The 13,762-nt window shown below is 38.5% G+C and overlaps 2 pseudogenes; both read right to left on the minus strand.

The window, feature by feature from the left end:
* Positions 1–4,490: 4,490 nt before the first annotated feature.
* Positions 4,491–6,061, minus strand: LOC116630909 (annotated as a pseudogene).
* Positions 6,062–6,236: 175 nt separating this feature from the next.
* Positions 6,237–6,965, minus strand: LOC116630541 (annotated as a pseudogene).
* Between the last annotated feature and the right edge of the window lie 6,797 nt (positions 6,966–13,762).

Here is a 13,762-nt window from a genome sequence, read left to right on the forward strand (position 1 = left end):
GTTTTTAAATTTAAATTTTAGTTTTGTCATTTATCAGCTGTGAGACTTTAATCTCTCTGAATCTCAATTGACTCATCAATAAATGGGGAAAAATAATACCTACCTCTTTAGAGTTTTTGTGAAAATAATATTTATAAAGTTTCTATTGTGCCCAGGATATAGTAGCTGCTAAAATAAAAGTCAATCTATTAATATCATTGTTGTTACAGAAGTAGTTGGGATGTACACCATTTATGATTCTCCATAAAGCAAGCCATTCAATTGCAGGATAGCCAAATCTGTGGTTAATGTCAGTAAAATAGAATGTGGTCAAGGAGGTCTAAAATATTTTAAATTCTTTTAAGAAATAACACAGTGCTTCTCAACTTAAGTGTGCCTATGAATCACCTGGAGATTTTGTTTGATGGTGATTCTGATTTAGTAGGTTTGCTTGAAGCTGGAGCTTCAGCATTTCAAACCAGCTCCCAGTGATAATGTTGCTGGCCCATGGACCACACTTGGAGTAAAATGGCTCAGGTACTAGGCAAGCTCTTGGGATACTTATTATCACATATAAGGTAGTTTCTTTTTAAATTGGTACACATACCACTGAACCTATTTTTTTCAGTTATCTACTATTAAAATAGAACATATTATTTTGTATACCACTCCTTATTTTTAAATTATTTTCCACTTGTCATCCACAAATTGCACAGTTACAGAAACATTAAAATGTGCCAAATCCAAATATCCTGTCACCTGTCCTAAATATTGGGGGGGGGGTCCTTAGATTGATTGACTGATTAATTGATAGATTTTTATCCAGCTTTATTGAGATATGATTGACATATAACATGTTAAGTTTAAGGTATGCAACAAGTTGGTTTAATACACATATATGGCAAAATCATTACCACCATAGCATTAGCTAACACTTTCAATTATGTCACATAATTACCATTTTTTGTGTGTGTGTGGTGAGAACATTTAAGATTTACTCTCTTAACAACTTTCAAGTATGTAATACAATATTGTTAACTATAATCATCATACTGTACATTAGATCTCCAGAGCTTATCATCTTATAACTGGAAGTTTATGTTCTTTGACCAACATCTCTCCATTTTTCCCACCCCTCAGCCCCTGGATAACCACTCTCTGCTTCTGTGAATTAAGCTTTTTTAGATTCCATATGTAAGTGAGATCATGCAGTATTTGTCTTTGACTTATTTTACTTAGCATAATACTGTCAAGGTCTATCTATGTTGTCACAAATAGCAGGATTTCCTTATCACCACTGAATAATATTTCATTGTATATTTATACCATACTTTCTTTATTCATTCTTCCATTGATAGACACTTAGGTTGTTTCCATATATTGGCTATTATTAATAATGCTGGAAATAAACATGAGAGTGCATATTTGAGATAATAATTTCATTTCCTTTGAATATATACCCAAAAGTGGAACTGCTGGATCATATGGTAGTTCTATTTTTATTTTTTTGAGAAACCTCCAAAATGTTTTCTGTAGTGGCTGTACCAATTTACATTCCCACCAACAGTACACAAGGGATCTCTTTTCTCCATATCTTGGCAAGCACTCGGTCTGTATCTCTTATCTTTTTGAAACTAGTCATTCTAACAGATGTGAGGGGATAGCTCATCGTAGTTGGATTTGCATTTCTCTGATGAGTAGTGATGTTGAGCATCTTTTCATGTGTCTGTTGGCCATCTGTATGGCTTCCTTGGAAAAATGTCTATTCAGTTCCTTAGCCCATTCCTAAATGTTTTTTAATCACTTCCAGTTTTTATAGTTCATGCCTCGCACAGAACCTGGTGGGTAGTAGATGATCAAGAATTGCACATTGATTATCCTGAGAGTAATAACCAGTGTTAGAAGAATGGTGTTCTACCCTGGCTACACAAGAATTGGCCTGGGGTTCTTTTAAAACATACATTTGGCCCCTCCCTTGACCAATTAAATCAGCATCTCTGCCAGTAAGTCTTGGTAGATTCTTAAAACTTCCCAGGTGATTCTAATGAGCAACCAGGACTGAACCACTAAAATGAGTATGAACAAACCTCCAGACATTTTCTATAAACATCCTACCCGTGGGTTCCTTCAGGTCATATACATGATTTTCATTATCCTATATCCTGCCTGTGTTGAGCATGAACATATCCTAGGGACCCTCTGTTGCAAATGGTGAGCATAAAATGCCCCATGGGAATTTTAATTTCTTAACCATCTCTTGATAAAATGGGGTTTGTTTTTTTGTTCCCTCTCTCTCTGCTAAGTAGCTTTTAAGGATCATTTTAATTTATTTTATTTTCATTGCAAAAGAAATACATGCTTAAAATTTTTTTTAAAAAATCAAGCAATAGGTTGAAGGAATTTAAGTAAAAAACCTTCCTCTCTGCACACCCTTCATTCCTACTCCATTCCACAAAATCCACCCCCATTATCTGGTAATTATCCATGCATATACCATCATATATATTCTTACATAAGCACACAATACACACAAACACTCAAACTTAACCCACATTCTCTTGGCAGCTTGCTTGTTCATTTAACAACATATCTTGGAGGTATTTCGATTAGCACATACAGTTTGACCTTCTTCTTCTTAAAGGATACATATCATCATGTGGATATATCATAATTTTTTAACTAGGGCCCTTATTAAGACACATATAAAATGTTTCCAGTTTGTAAGTACTGTATTAAAATCAATGCCGCAATGATAATCCTTGCCACAATGATCATCCTTGCACATGTCTTTATGTAATTTTGCCATCATATCTGTTAAAAAATGTCTGTGTACTGTGCACCTGCCACTTTCAGCTGCTGTCATTGTCGGTGCCTCCCCATACCTTCCTGGATTAGCTGACTATGTCAGCCCCCTTCTGCCTGCCCAGTGTCTCATAGCAGAGCTTGTTAATCCCCCCACCACAGGCTCAGTTGTAACCCACTTCTTAGATCCATCCTAAGAGAAGACAGAGGAAGAGTAGAGGAGAAAGAAGAAAGAAATGTGGATTATGTTCCAATTACTGCCAGACACAGCAGTCTTAGAAGCAATTATACAAAATTGCTTTCTATACTATAATAATTATAGTTATTTTTACCTCCTTTTTTTAAGTGATAAACATGGCCCACAGAAATGGACTGATCCAGGCAAATAGGGGTGGAACTGAGATTCAAAATCCTGGCTCGTTTTGTTCTAAGTACTTAGTCTCAAAGTCTTAATCTCTTTTCCCCTTCTGTGCTGTTTCCGTGGTACAGGCATTAGGTTCTACTCACTGTGAATGAGACCGGGGTGACCTTTGAACTCCAATGTCATTTTGTGAATTGCGGCCCCTCCTCTTCCCTAGCAGTGTCTCTATTCCCGGAACTGGCCAATCTCATACTCATATTCTTGTGCCTTGCTCCTACATCTAAGTTTCTCTTCCAGTACCTCACTTGGTATTCTAAATGTTCTTAAGACAAGGTACCAGCCTTCTGTGTCTCAAATATCTTTAGGCAAGAAGTTATTAAACTGCCATTTAGCTACAGTGCATGATGCATGTGTGTTGGGAGGGTGTTGGTGGTATAAACAGGAGGTGACATGACATCTGAGTTTTTGCTAAGTAGGGTTCTTGTTCGGTTTATGTTTCCAACAGGAAAGTTACTTTACCCATTAAAGGCACATACCATAAAACCTCCCCTTTGTAAAGAGGAAGAACAAAAGTGTCATAGATACAGACATAGGGAACCAAAATGGATGGACAAGCAAATAGAGAAAAGTTCAATTCTTCATTAATAAATACTAGTGGTAGGTATTTTGCAAAGTGTTTTCCAGGGAAGACATACCTTCTTTGCAGTACTGAAGGTGAACCTTGAACAAGTGCATTGGAAAAACCGAGAAGTTTCTGCAAACAATGAAATCATCAATATGAGGAAAACCAGATCCCAGCACAGAATAGCTTTAGGTAAGACAAGTGAAGACCCACAGAAGGGAAATCCATAAAAGAAACAAACAAACAAAAATCTTTTTCATATTAGATCAAGTTTTTACCAGTTCTTTAGGGAAGAGTAATTAAAATTTAATTCTAATAACCCATGTGAATCATTTAGTCTTTTTTTTTTTTTACAGAACACTCCTTTATTATAGCAATATGTAAAGCAAATATAACTTTAAATGTTTATAACCACAACTGTATGTTATTATGACTATTTGGTATTATTCAGCTTGCTCAAATTTAAGGGAGTAGTTTATATGCAATTCTAGAAATTCACTGACCTTCATAAAAATATGGGATTGAAATGCTGTGCATATTTTTAAGAGTATATAAATTTTCACTCTCTGACTTTATTCCCAATCTCAGCATTTTCACACGTCCTTGGTGAGTTAACCAAATTCGGGGCCTTTTGTTACTAAGAGAACCCTCAAGGTTATATTTGCCAGAGGCAACATCCTTAAAATTTAATGAACAATACCTGCTGGTCACCAATAGATTTTGGACCTAGTTCCTTTTTCCTTTAGAATAAATGAGCTTTCCCTGGGCATTTGGTCCAACCCCTAAAGACTGAATCTCCTTGGAACAACCTCCTTTAAAGGCACTTGAAACAGCCGTTTCCATTTTAATAGTCAGGCGAGGATTGTACCCTTGGATCTGAAAGTCTTCAGCCTTGAAGTCATGGATTGTCTCAACTTTTTGAAGGATTTTGAGCTTCAGGAAAGGCCTTGGTTCTCGCTGAAGCTGCATTTTCAGAGATTCAATGTGATTCAGGTAAATATGTGCATCTTCAAAGTATGTACGAAGTTGCCTGGCTTCCAGCCTGTGATGTGTGCGATCACATAGGTGAGCAGCACGAGGCGGGCCATGTTGAAGGGCCATTGAGGGCAAGAGACAGCCAAGCCCATGTCTCCTGCCCTCCGGTCCAGCTGGCAGGACAGCTCACCAGTCACCACGGAGATCTGGCAAAGGGCATGGCAGAGAGGTGGGGCCAGAAGACGAAGTGCTTTTGGATTCCAACCATACAGGATGATTCTTCTGTCCTTGGGTTTGGTTTCAATTGTGCCAAACACCTTTTGCGGTTGGTCTACTCCTTGACCTGAATAATCTGAATCTTTGTCTTTGAATTCTGCCCCCAAATGCCTCTCCACTGAGAGCCATAAACTGGACCTAAATCCCCTTCTTCTGTTGGAGAATCCCAGACTGTCCAAGAAGTCTCAGGAGGCATTGGCATTCCAGATTGTCACTCCCTTGGAAGACAGTTTCTTAGCGTTTTTAGATCCCTTGATAAACCACAACAACTCCTCCAAAACACCCTTTCAGAATTCACATGTTGTTGTCAACAGAGGAAAGGCTGTAGTGCACCTGCATGCCAAACAACCAGAGCATGCTGGTGCCAGTGCGCTCATCCTTCTGGAACCTTCAGTGCAGAATGTGCTGGATCTGCCCCAGGCACTGCAGTTCCCTGTGGGGTGGCGGCCAAGGGCTCCCCGCCCCACCTGTGCTTGGCAGGCAGGGATGATGGGTGCTGCTGCTTGGAGCTGGGCGCAGTCAGGGTGTGGGCATGGCTGGCGGACCCTGGAGGCGTGGGACACCAGCCAGCAGGCAAGGTGTTGTGTGGCCCTTCCATGCGCTTCTTTTCCCCTCATTTACTCTTTCCTGGGAAGCCTGCTTTCTTGGATAATTACTGCTTGAATACACATGTGGAGCCTTGAGGATGGTATATGGTACAGCAGGGTGAGCAGAACTTGACACAAAACAGCCCACGCTTAAAATTCTGGATTGGTCACATAACCATCTATGTCAGATGGTATTTTCAAGGATGACCACAACAGTACCTGTCATCCCACATGTCCTTCTAGAACCTTCCCATTCTCACATCAAGAGGTGTAGTTGAATTATCCTCTAGTTGAAAATGGGTGGATTTGTGACTTTCTTGTAACCAAGAATGTGATAGAAGTACACTGTGACTCAGAAGCTAGGTCAGAAAAGGTGATGTAGCTCCCCTTGCTTGCAAGACATTTGTGTCGAAAATCTGAATCACTGTGTAAGCAATCCAAGTGTGCTGAGGCCGCCATACTGTGAGGAAGACCAGACTAGCTCACATGGAGAAGCTCTGAGACTCTCTCTCTCTCTCTAGATAGGTAAGTAAGTAGTTTACGTAGGTAGATAAATAGATATCTTTTTTTTTTTCAACTTGAAAGTAGTCATTTATTAACTGACCAGATTACAAAAATAATCATGGTAGATACCTTAGTTCATCCTTCTGATAAGCCTATTGATCTAATCTTCCCTGTTGCTAGCATCTCCACCTTCTACAAAATGGGAGGTCGTCTTCTTCATTCCCCGTCTTGGAGAAGATAACTTGAAGGGCCATCAAAAGTTGTTTGCGTCTTTGAAATGTTTTCCAACAGTATAGATCTGAATCAGATCCTCCTCCCTGCCATATTTACCAAGAGATCAAGCAATCAGTGTGTCGTCTGTCAGGTAATTTGCTTCTTGTTGATTTTTCCATAACCACACTTGTAGATCAATTTACTCACTGGTTTCAGGTTTGGGTCCACCCATGCTATATATATGGTTCCACCATCCTTAGCATGTTAACTGAAGTCTTGTTGAGCTTAACAAAGGTGCTATTGAAGATCTGGCAAAGGCAAAGAAGCTGCAACACCTTTCAAACCTTTGGGCTCACACCATTGATACCTGATTCTGATGACCAATCCAATCTGGGTTCCACAGGTACATAGAAGTTGCCAACTTTTCTTGCCAACCTAGTCATTTGAATCTCAGTTCTGTACACCTTCCTTGTGGTAATGCTTAGCTTTTTCATCAATAAGCTTCCTCCTTGCCTTTTGAAGCATCTTGTGGGCAAACTTCTTTCTCTTAATGCTTGATCTGCAACTTTGCGAAATTCCTTTGCTTTTTCTTAAGGGTTTCTGGCAAAGCAGGAAACTTCTTTTTCTTCTCTTTCACACCTTCCATGGTTCTAGCCAAGAAAGAGCTATAGACAGATATCTTGATATCAGTATATCTTGAGAGAGAAAGGGAGACCAGCTTTCAGCTGCTCCAGCCCCTAAGTGTTGCAATATAGCTGCTATCTGACCACAGCCTCATAAGAGACCCCAAGACAGAATGGCCCAGCTGAATCTTTCTCAGATATCAAGTCCACATAATCTGGGAACATAATAACATGATTGTTTTATGCCACTAAGTTATGAAGTGAATTGTTACAATGCAGTAGTAGTTTAGGATCAGCATCTTGTAATCTTCAGCAAGTCACTTGATTTCTAGGAGTCTTGGCTTTCTTAGCTATGAAATAAGGGTAAAGATAACAACTAAAGAGGGTAAGTATTAAACTTGCCCACATGATGAGCAGCTAGTAGCAAGACCCATCCTCACGTGTGGGTCTACTACTTCATAGCCCCTCCTCACTGCCCCATTTCACTGAGTAAGCAATCACTCCTTTCTATTATTGACCTTATGACAAAATCTCAAAACTTCTAGATATTTTGAAATCAGTAGACAAAACACAATATGGTTTATATGAAGTTAAATAGGCTTTTTCTCACTGGTTTGGAGGAGGTAGAGCATGGAAGAGTCTTATGGACATGAAAATGTATTATTTAGGAGAAAAAATACATCGAAGCACTGTTAACCACTAAGCACAAATTAGTTCACCAGATTAATCACCAAACAGGGTTCCAAGGACCTAAGAACAATACAACAGTTTTGGTTGGAGGTGTAGAGAATTGGGGGTAGGAATCAGACATATGCCAGCAGTGGAATACAGCCAAATTGAAGGCTGAATTGAAGATGCTTTCTTCCCCTCTGCTCATTTGCCCAGAGGATCCCTCCAATGTCATAGATCCTACTATATTTACTCATGTTTCTTGTTCAATACCAATTTGCATAGCCCCTCAGAATGTCCTCAGTCTAGACCTGCTGTGGGTATAGGGTGTGTGTGTGTGTGTGTGTGTGTGCGCACCTGCACATGTGTGCATGCATTGGGGAGGAAAAAATTTTAATTCTATCTATCTAGGTTCTTTGGCTGGTCTAATAATCAAATTAACATAAAACATTAACAAGACAAAACAAATTTAATTATGTATGTATGGGTGGCCCATAAGAATATGAGACCCAAGGACAAGCCGGGCAATTGAGGCTTATATGCCATCTTGAGCTAAGGAATGGGATGGGAACCTGAGGTTTGAAAAGGGAGGAGGATGATTCATAGGATGATAAGGAGAGCAGATGTGTGGTAATTATATTTTTGTCCTGCCATACATATAGGTCATTCAGATAAAAATGTTATCTCTTGGTAATAGCTTTCTTTCTGGGCCAGGTGTCCATCTAAATTCTTTTAGGTAGTTTAAAGGAGAGGTAAAAGTTATTCCTGAGTCTCTGGGTCTTGATTGCCTTCAGCTCAAAATGGTCCACATTTTGGGGAGACTTGTTCTGAACCCCTTCAGTGTAAGGAGGGATAAGGAAAGTAGTGTGGTGATAGATACTTAACATACAGCTCTTTTCTTTCTGTAGAAAGAAAAAGCCCTGATTTTCAGCATTTTCTGATTTCCATGGAGTAAATACTTTCATCATGGTGAATTTCAAGCTACCAATTTGGTATTACTGAGCACAGAGTTGGGAGGGCCTGAGTAGTAGCACACCATTATATTGTTTCCATCATACACATATAATAGGCATAAATAACTTCAAAAACATAGTTAACAATAAAATATAAGAAATTGGGGTGCGTGGGTGCTCAGTTGGTTAAGTGTTCAACTCTTGATTTTAGCTCAGGTCTCAATCTCAGGGTCGTGAGTTCAAGCCCCACACTGGGTTCCACGCTGGGCATGGAACCTACTTAAAAAAAAAAGAAAGAAATGTACAGTAGTAAAGTGGTAAAATGTGAGGTGTTGAGAATTTATTACTTTCATTTTTAATATAATTTATTTATAATTTTATGTAATTTAATTTTTAACAATGGCTCTATTTAACGATGGTCTGGCAAAATTCCTAACGATTTAGCAAATGTCTCTCACCAGCCAATGGGAGACATATCTAGTATATCTCTGGAGATTAGTTAATAATTCTACATCAGCAATTACAACAGATCTCAGAGAAGGCTTTCCAGCAGTTATGCCATTTCAGGGAGCAGAATTTGCTACTCCAAGGTATGCCTCTTTGTTTTAAGGCTTATCTTAGGCTGATTATTTTTAAGAAACAACAGAAGTTACCCTTTCATAAGAGACATCAACACTTATAGGGAAAATCTCCATTTCTAGGGGTGTCCCCCTCTCTGGACCAGGAAAAGAAGAATGACGACATTTATAGAAAGTCTTATCATGGAGAAAGCAGCTGACTTAAATTTGCATAACTACTTAATCCTTCTTAACTGTGCTTTGCCTGATAACTGACTCCCCACCCCTCATGTCAACTTCTTTTGTCTTTAGTTAGAGATGGTATTGGAGGTAGTAACTTGGGCCATTTAAGAGTTACTCAGTTTTTTTTCTGGGTCTCTCCCATGCATACAGGAGGTATATATGTTATTAAACTTCTGTTTGTTTTTTCTCCTATTAATCTATCTTTCATTATAGAGGGGTCTCAGCCAAGAATCTAGAAGGTAGAGGGGAAAATTTTTCCTCCCCAACAGCATAAATATGGAGACATTCATCTCCCACATGGGTGGTGGGTTCTGAGTCACCTCTGGCTTCAAGCAGCCTCATTCCTTTAGCCAAGTGCTGTGCAAATGGGGCCATTTCCTATGGTGCCAGGACCTGACTTGAAAAAGACTGAGAAGCCCTGCTTCAGAATACCTGCTACCTCCTTTCAAGCCATTTCTCTCTTGATCCAGTGCTCAACTATGTTATGGACTAAAGTTTATCTTTTTCTGTACTTTTTATGTATTTAATGACCTAAAGGTGCAATCAGACAAATAACCAGGAAAAATTAATCACATACCCTGTGCCATAGACTCTGGGAACATTATAAGGAAGAATACAATAAAATCCCAGTCCTGAAGGACTCTATAATCTAGTCACAGAGATAAGACTAACACTTCAAACAATCACAAAAGCAATAAAAGATATTAGATGTGTGTAATAAAAGGCAAAATGATATGGCACAGACCATAACTGTCATTGAATTTCAGAGGAGTTGAGAAAACAGAAGGAAATGCAACAGATTTTACCCTCTTGGTTTATAAATACAGGACTTATGATGATTATTAACCAGTTAAGTGGAAGTGAGGCAGGACCCAACTATCCTAGATTCCATGCCATCCATTTACTCCATTCAACAGTTGAACAGCTATCATGCCCTGGACACTGTTCTCAGGGTGACTTCTCCATTAGGAGATATAGTGCCCGGGGCTCAGAAACAAATTTTAATTTCTTTCCAATCAGGAAAAAAAAAAAAAAAAAATTTAGTTCCAAGAAAAGTTTTTTTTGTTGTCTTTTTAAGATTTTATTTATTTATTTGACAGAGAGAGACACAGCGAGAGAGGGAACACAAGCAGGGGGAGTGGGAGAGGGAAAAGCATTCTTCCCACTGAGCAGGCAGCCCAATGCGGGGCTGGATCCCAGAACTCTGGGATCATGACCTGAGCCGAAGGCAGACACTTAACAACTGAGCCACCCAGGCGCCCCCAAGAAAAGTTTTCATACATGATATTAATATATTAGTCTTTATACCAATACAACCATAAAATATAATTTTTAATATTTTTTTATTTGCCATCCCAAAATGTATCTCTTTGGCATGTGGATTATTTTAGGCTGATTATTTTTAAGAAGCAGAAGGCTTGGGAAGTTTTTCTTTTTTCCTTCTCACTAATTGCCTACAGGAATAAGAGGACCTGTTCCAGGAAGGGAGCCATCACCATAGATACCTATCATATAATATGAATATCATAGAATATGAACATGGTAGAGGAACCTAGCAAGATCTGTTTGATTAAAGTCCTCTCTATGTCCCATAGAGGCAAGATCCGGCAAACATTTGTTTACCAAACATTTACTCTTTTTCATCTTTTTGTGAATTGCTTTACTTTCCTTTGAAGTCCCAGGCCTCTACCCTCTTCACCTTAGTTTAGGATGGCATATATATCTTATTTTGCCTGATTATCTTTGGAATCTCTCATGTTAATGGGGACTCCTCGCATGTACATAACTAAGTTTTTTTTTCTCCTGTTAATCTGTCTCATGCCAATTTAATTCTTTTTGTTTCAAATTTTTATTTTTTATTCAAATATAATTAACATACATTGTAATATAAGTTTCAGGTGTACAATATAATGATTCTACAACTCTATATTAACTTCTCATTGCTCATCAAGATAAGTGTATTGTTAATTCCCTTTATCTATTTACCCATCCCCCACACACACCTCCTCTCTGGCAACCACCTGTTTGTTCCCTGTATTTAAGAGTCTTTTTGTTTGTTTGTCTCTTTTTTCGTTGATTTGCTTCTTAAATTCCACATGTGAGTGAAATCATATGGTATTTGTCTTTCTCTGGCTGACATATTTCACTTAGCATTGTACCCTCTAGGATCATACACATTGTTGCAAATGGCAAGATTTTATTCTTTTTTAGGGTGGAGTAATATTCCATTGGATATATACACACCACAGCTTTTATCCATTCTTCTATCAGTGAACACTTACTTGGGTTGCTTCTGTATCTTGAAGGATTATGGTAAATAATACTGCAATAAACACAGGGTTGCATATATTTTTTGAATTAGTGTTTTCATTTTCTTTAGGTAAATACCCAGTAATGGAATTACTCTATCATATGGAGTTTCTATTTTTCTTTTTTGAGGAACATCCATAATGTTTGCCACAGTGGCTGCACCAATTTGCATTTGTACTAATAGGACACAAGGGTTCCTTTTTCTCCACATCCTCTCTAACACTTGTTATTTTTTGTCTTTTTGATACTAGCTATTCTGACATCTATAAGGTGATATCTCACTGTGGTTTTAATTTGCATTTCTCCCTGATGATTAGTGAAGCTGAGCATCTTTTCATGTGTCTATTGGCCACCTGTATGTCTTCTTTGGAAAAATGTCTGTTCATGGTTTCTGCCCATTTTGAATTGAATTCCTTGGTTTTTTGGTGTTGAGTTGTATAAGTTCTTTATATTTTTTTAATATTAATCCCTTATCACATAGATCATTTGCAAATATCTTCTCCCACTCAGTAGGTCACCTCTTTGTTTTGTTTATGGTTTCCTTTGCTGTGCATAAGCTTTGTATTTTGGTGAAGTTCCAATAGTTCAATTTTGTTTTTGTTTCCCTTTCCTGAGGAGACAGAGCTAGAAAAATGTTTCTGTAGCTGATGTCAAAGAAATTACTGCCCGTGTTTTCTTCTAGGACTTTTATGTTTACAGGTCTCACATCTAAATCTTTAATCCATTTTGAGTTTATTTTTGCATGTGGTATAAGAAAGTGGTCCAGTTTCATTCTTTTACTTGTAGCTGTCCAGTTTTGCCAACACCAATTGTTGAAGAGACTGCCTTTTCCCAATTGTCTATTATCACATCCTATGTCATAGACTAATTGACCATATAAGTGTGAGTTTATTTCTAGACTGTCTATCCTGTTTCCTTGACCTATGTGTCTATATTTGTGCCAGTGACATATAGTTTTGATTACTATGGCTTTGTAGGATATCTTTAAATCTGGGATTGTGATACCTTCAGCTTTGTTCTCTTTGAAGATTACTTTGGCTATCTGGGGTCTTCTGTCATTCTATATGAATGTTAGGATTATTTGTTCTAATTTTGTGAAATATGTTGCTGGTATTTTAATAGGGATTGCAGTGAATGTGTAGATTGCTTTGGGTAGTATGGACATTTTAACAATATTTGTTCTTCCAACCCATGAGCATGGAATATCTTTCCATTTGTTTGTGTTGTCTTCAGTTTCTTTCATCAATATTTTATAGTTTTTGGAGTCCAGGTCTTTTACCTCCGATGTTTATATTTTTTTGTGGAGAAAAGAAGCCTAGGAAGGCAAAAATGCCTCTGGCCCATGACAGTCATAAGGCTCTGACTATTTTTTTTTTAATTTTTTATTATGTTATGTTAATCACCATTCATTACATCATTAGTTTTTTTTTTTAAGATTTTTTTAATTTATTTATTTGACAGAGAGAGAGAGAGAGCGAGAGAGGGAACACAAGCCGGGGGAGTGGGAGAGGGAGAAGCAGGCCTCCCGTGGAGCAGGGAGCCCGATGCAGACCTCGATCCCAGGACCCCGGGACCATGACCTGAGCCGAAGGCAGACACTTAACAACTGAGCCACCCAGGCGCCCTACATCATTAGTTTTTGATATAGTGTTCCATGATTCATTGTTTGCGTATAACACCCAGTTCTCCATTCAGTACCCATCACCAAGCTAACCCATCCCCCCCACAGAACCCTCAGTTTGTTTCTCAAAGTCCATAGTCTCTCAAGGTTTGTCTGCCCCTCTGATTTCCCCCCCTTCGTTTTTCCCTTCCTGCTATCTTCTTCTTCTTCTTCTTTTTTTTTTTTTTTTTTAACATATAATGTATTATTTGTTTCAGAGGTACAGGTCTGTGATTCAAAAGTCTTACACAATTCACAGCACTCACCATAGCACATACCCTCCCCAGTGTCTATCACCCAGCCACGCCATCCCTCCCACCCCCGACCACTCCAGCAACCCTCAGTTTGTTTCCTGAGATTAAGAATTCTTCATATCAGTGAGGTCATATGATACATGTCTTTCTCTGATTGACTTATTTCGCTGACTA

Source organism: Phoca vitulina, unplaced genomic scaffold (assembly GCF_004348235.1).
Source record: "Phoca vitulina isolate PV1807 unplaced genomic scaffold, GSC_HSeal_1.0 scaffold4, whole genome shotgun sequence".
Classification (NCBI taxonomy): Eukaryota; Metazoa; Chordata; class Mammalia; order Carnivora; family Phocidae; genus Phoca; species Phoca vitulina.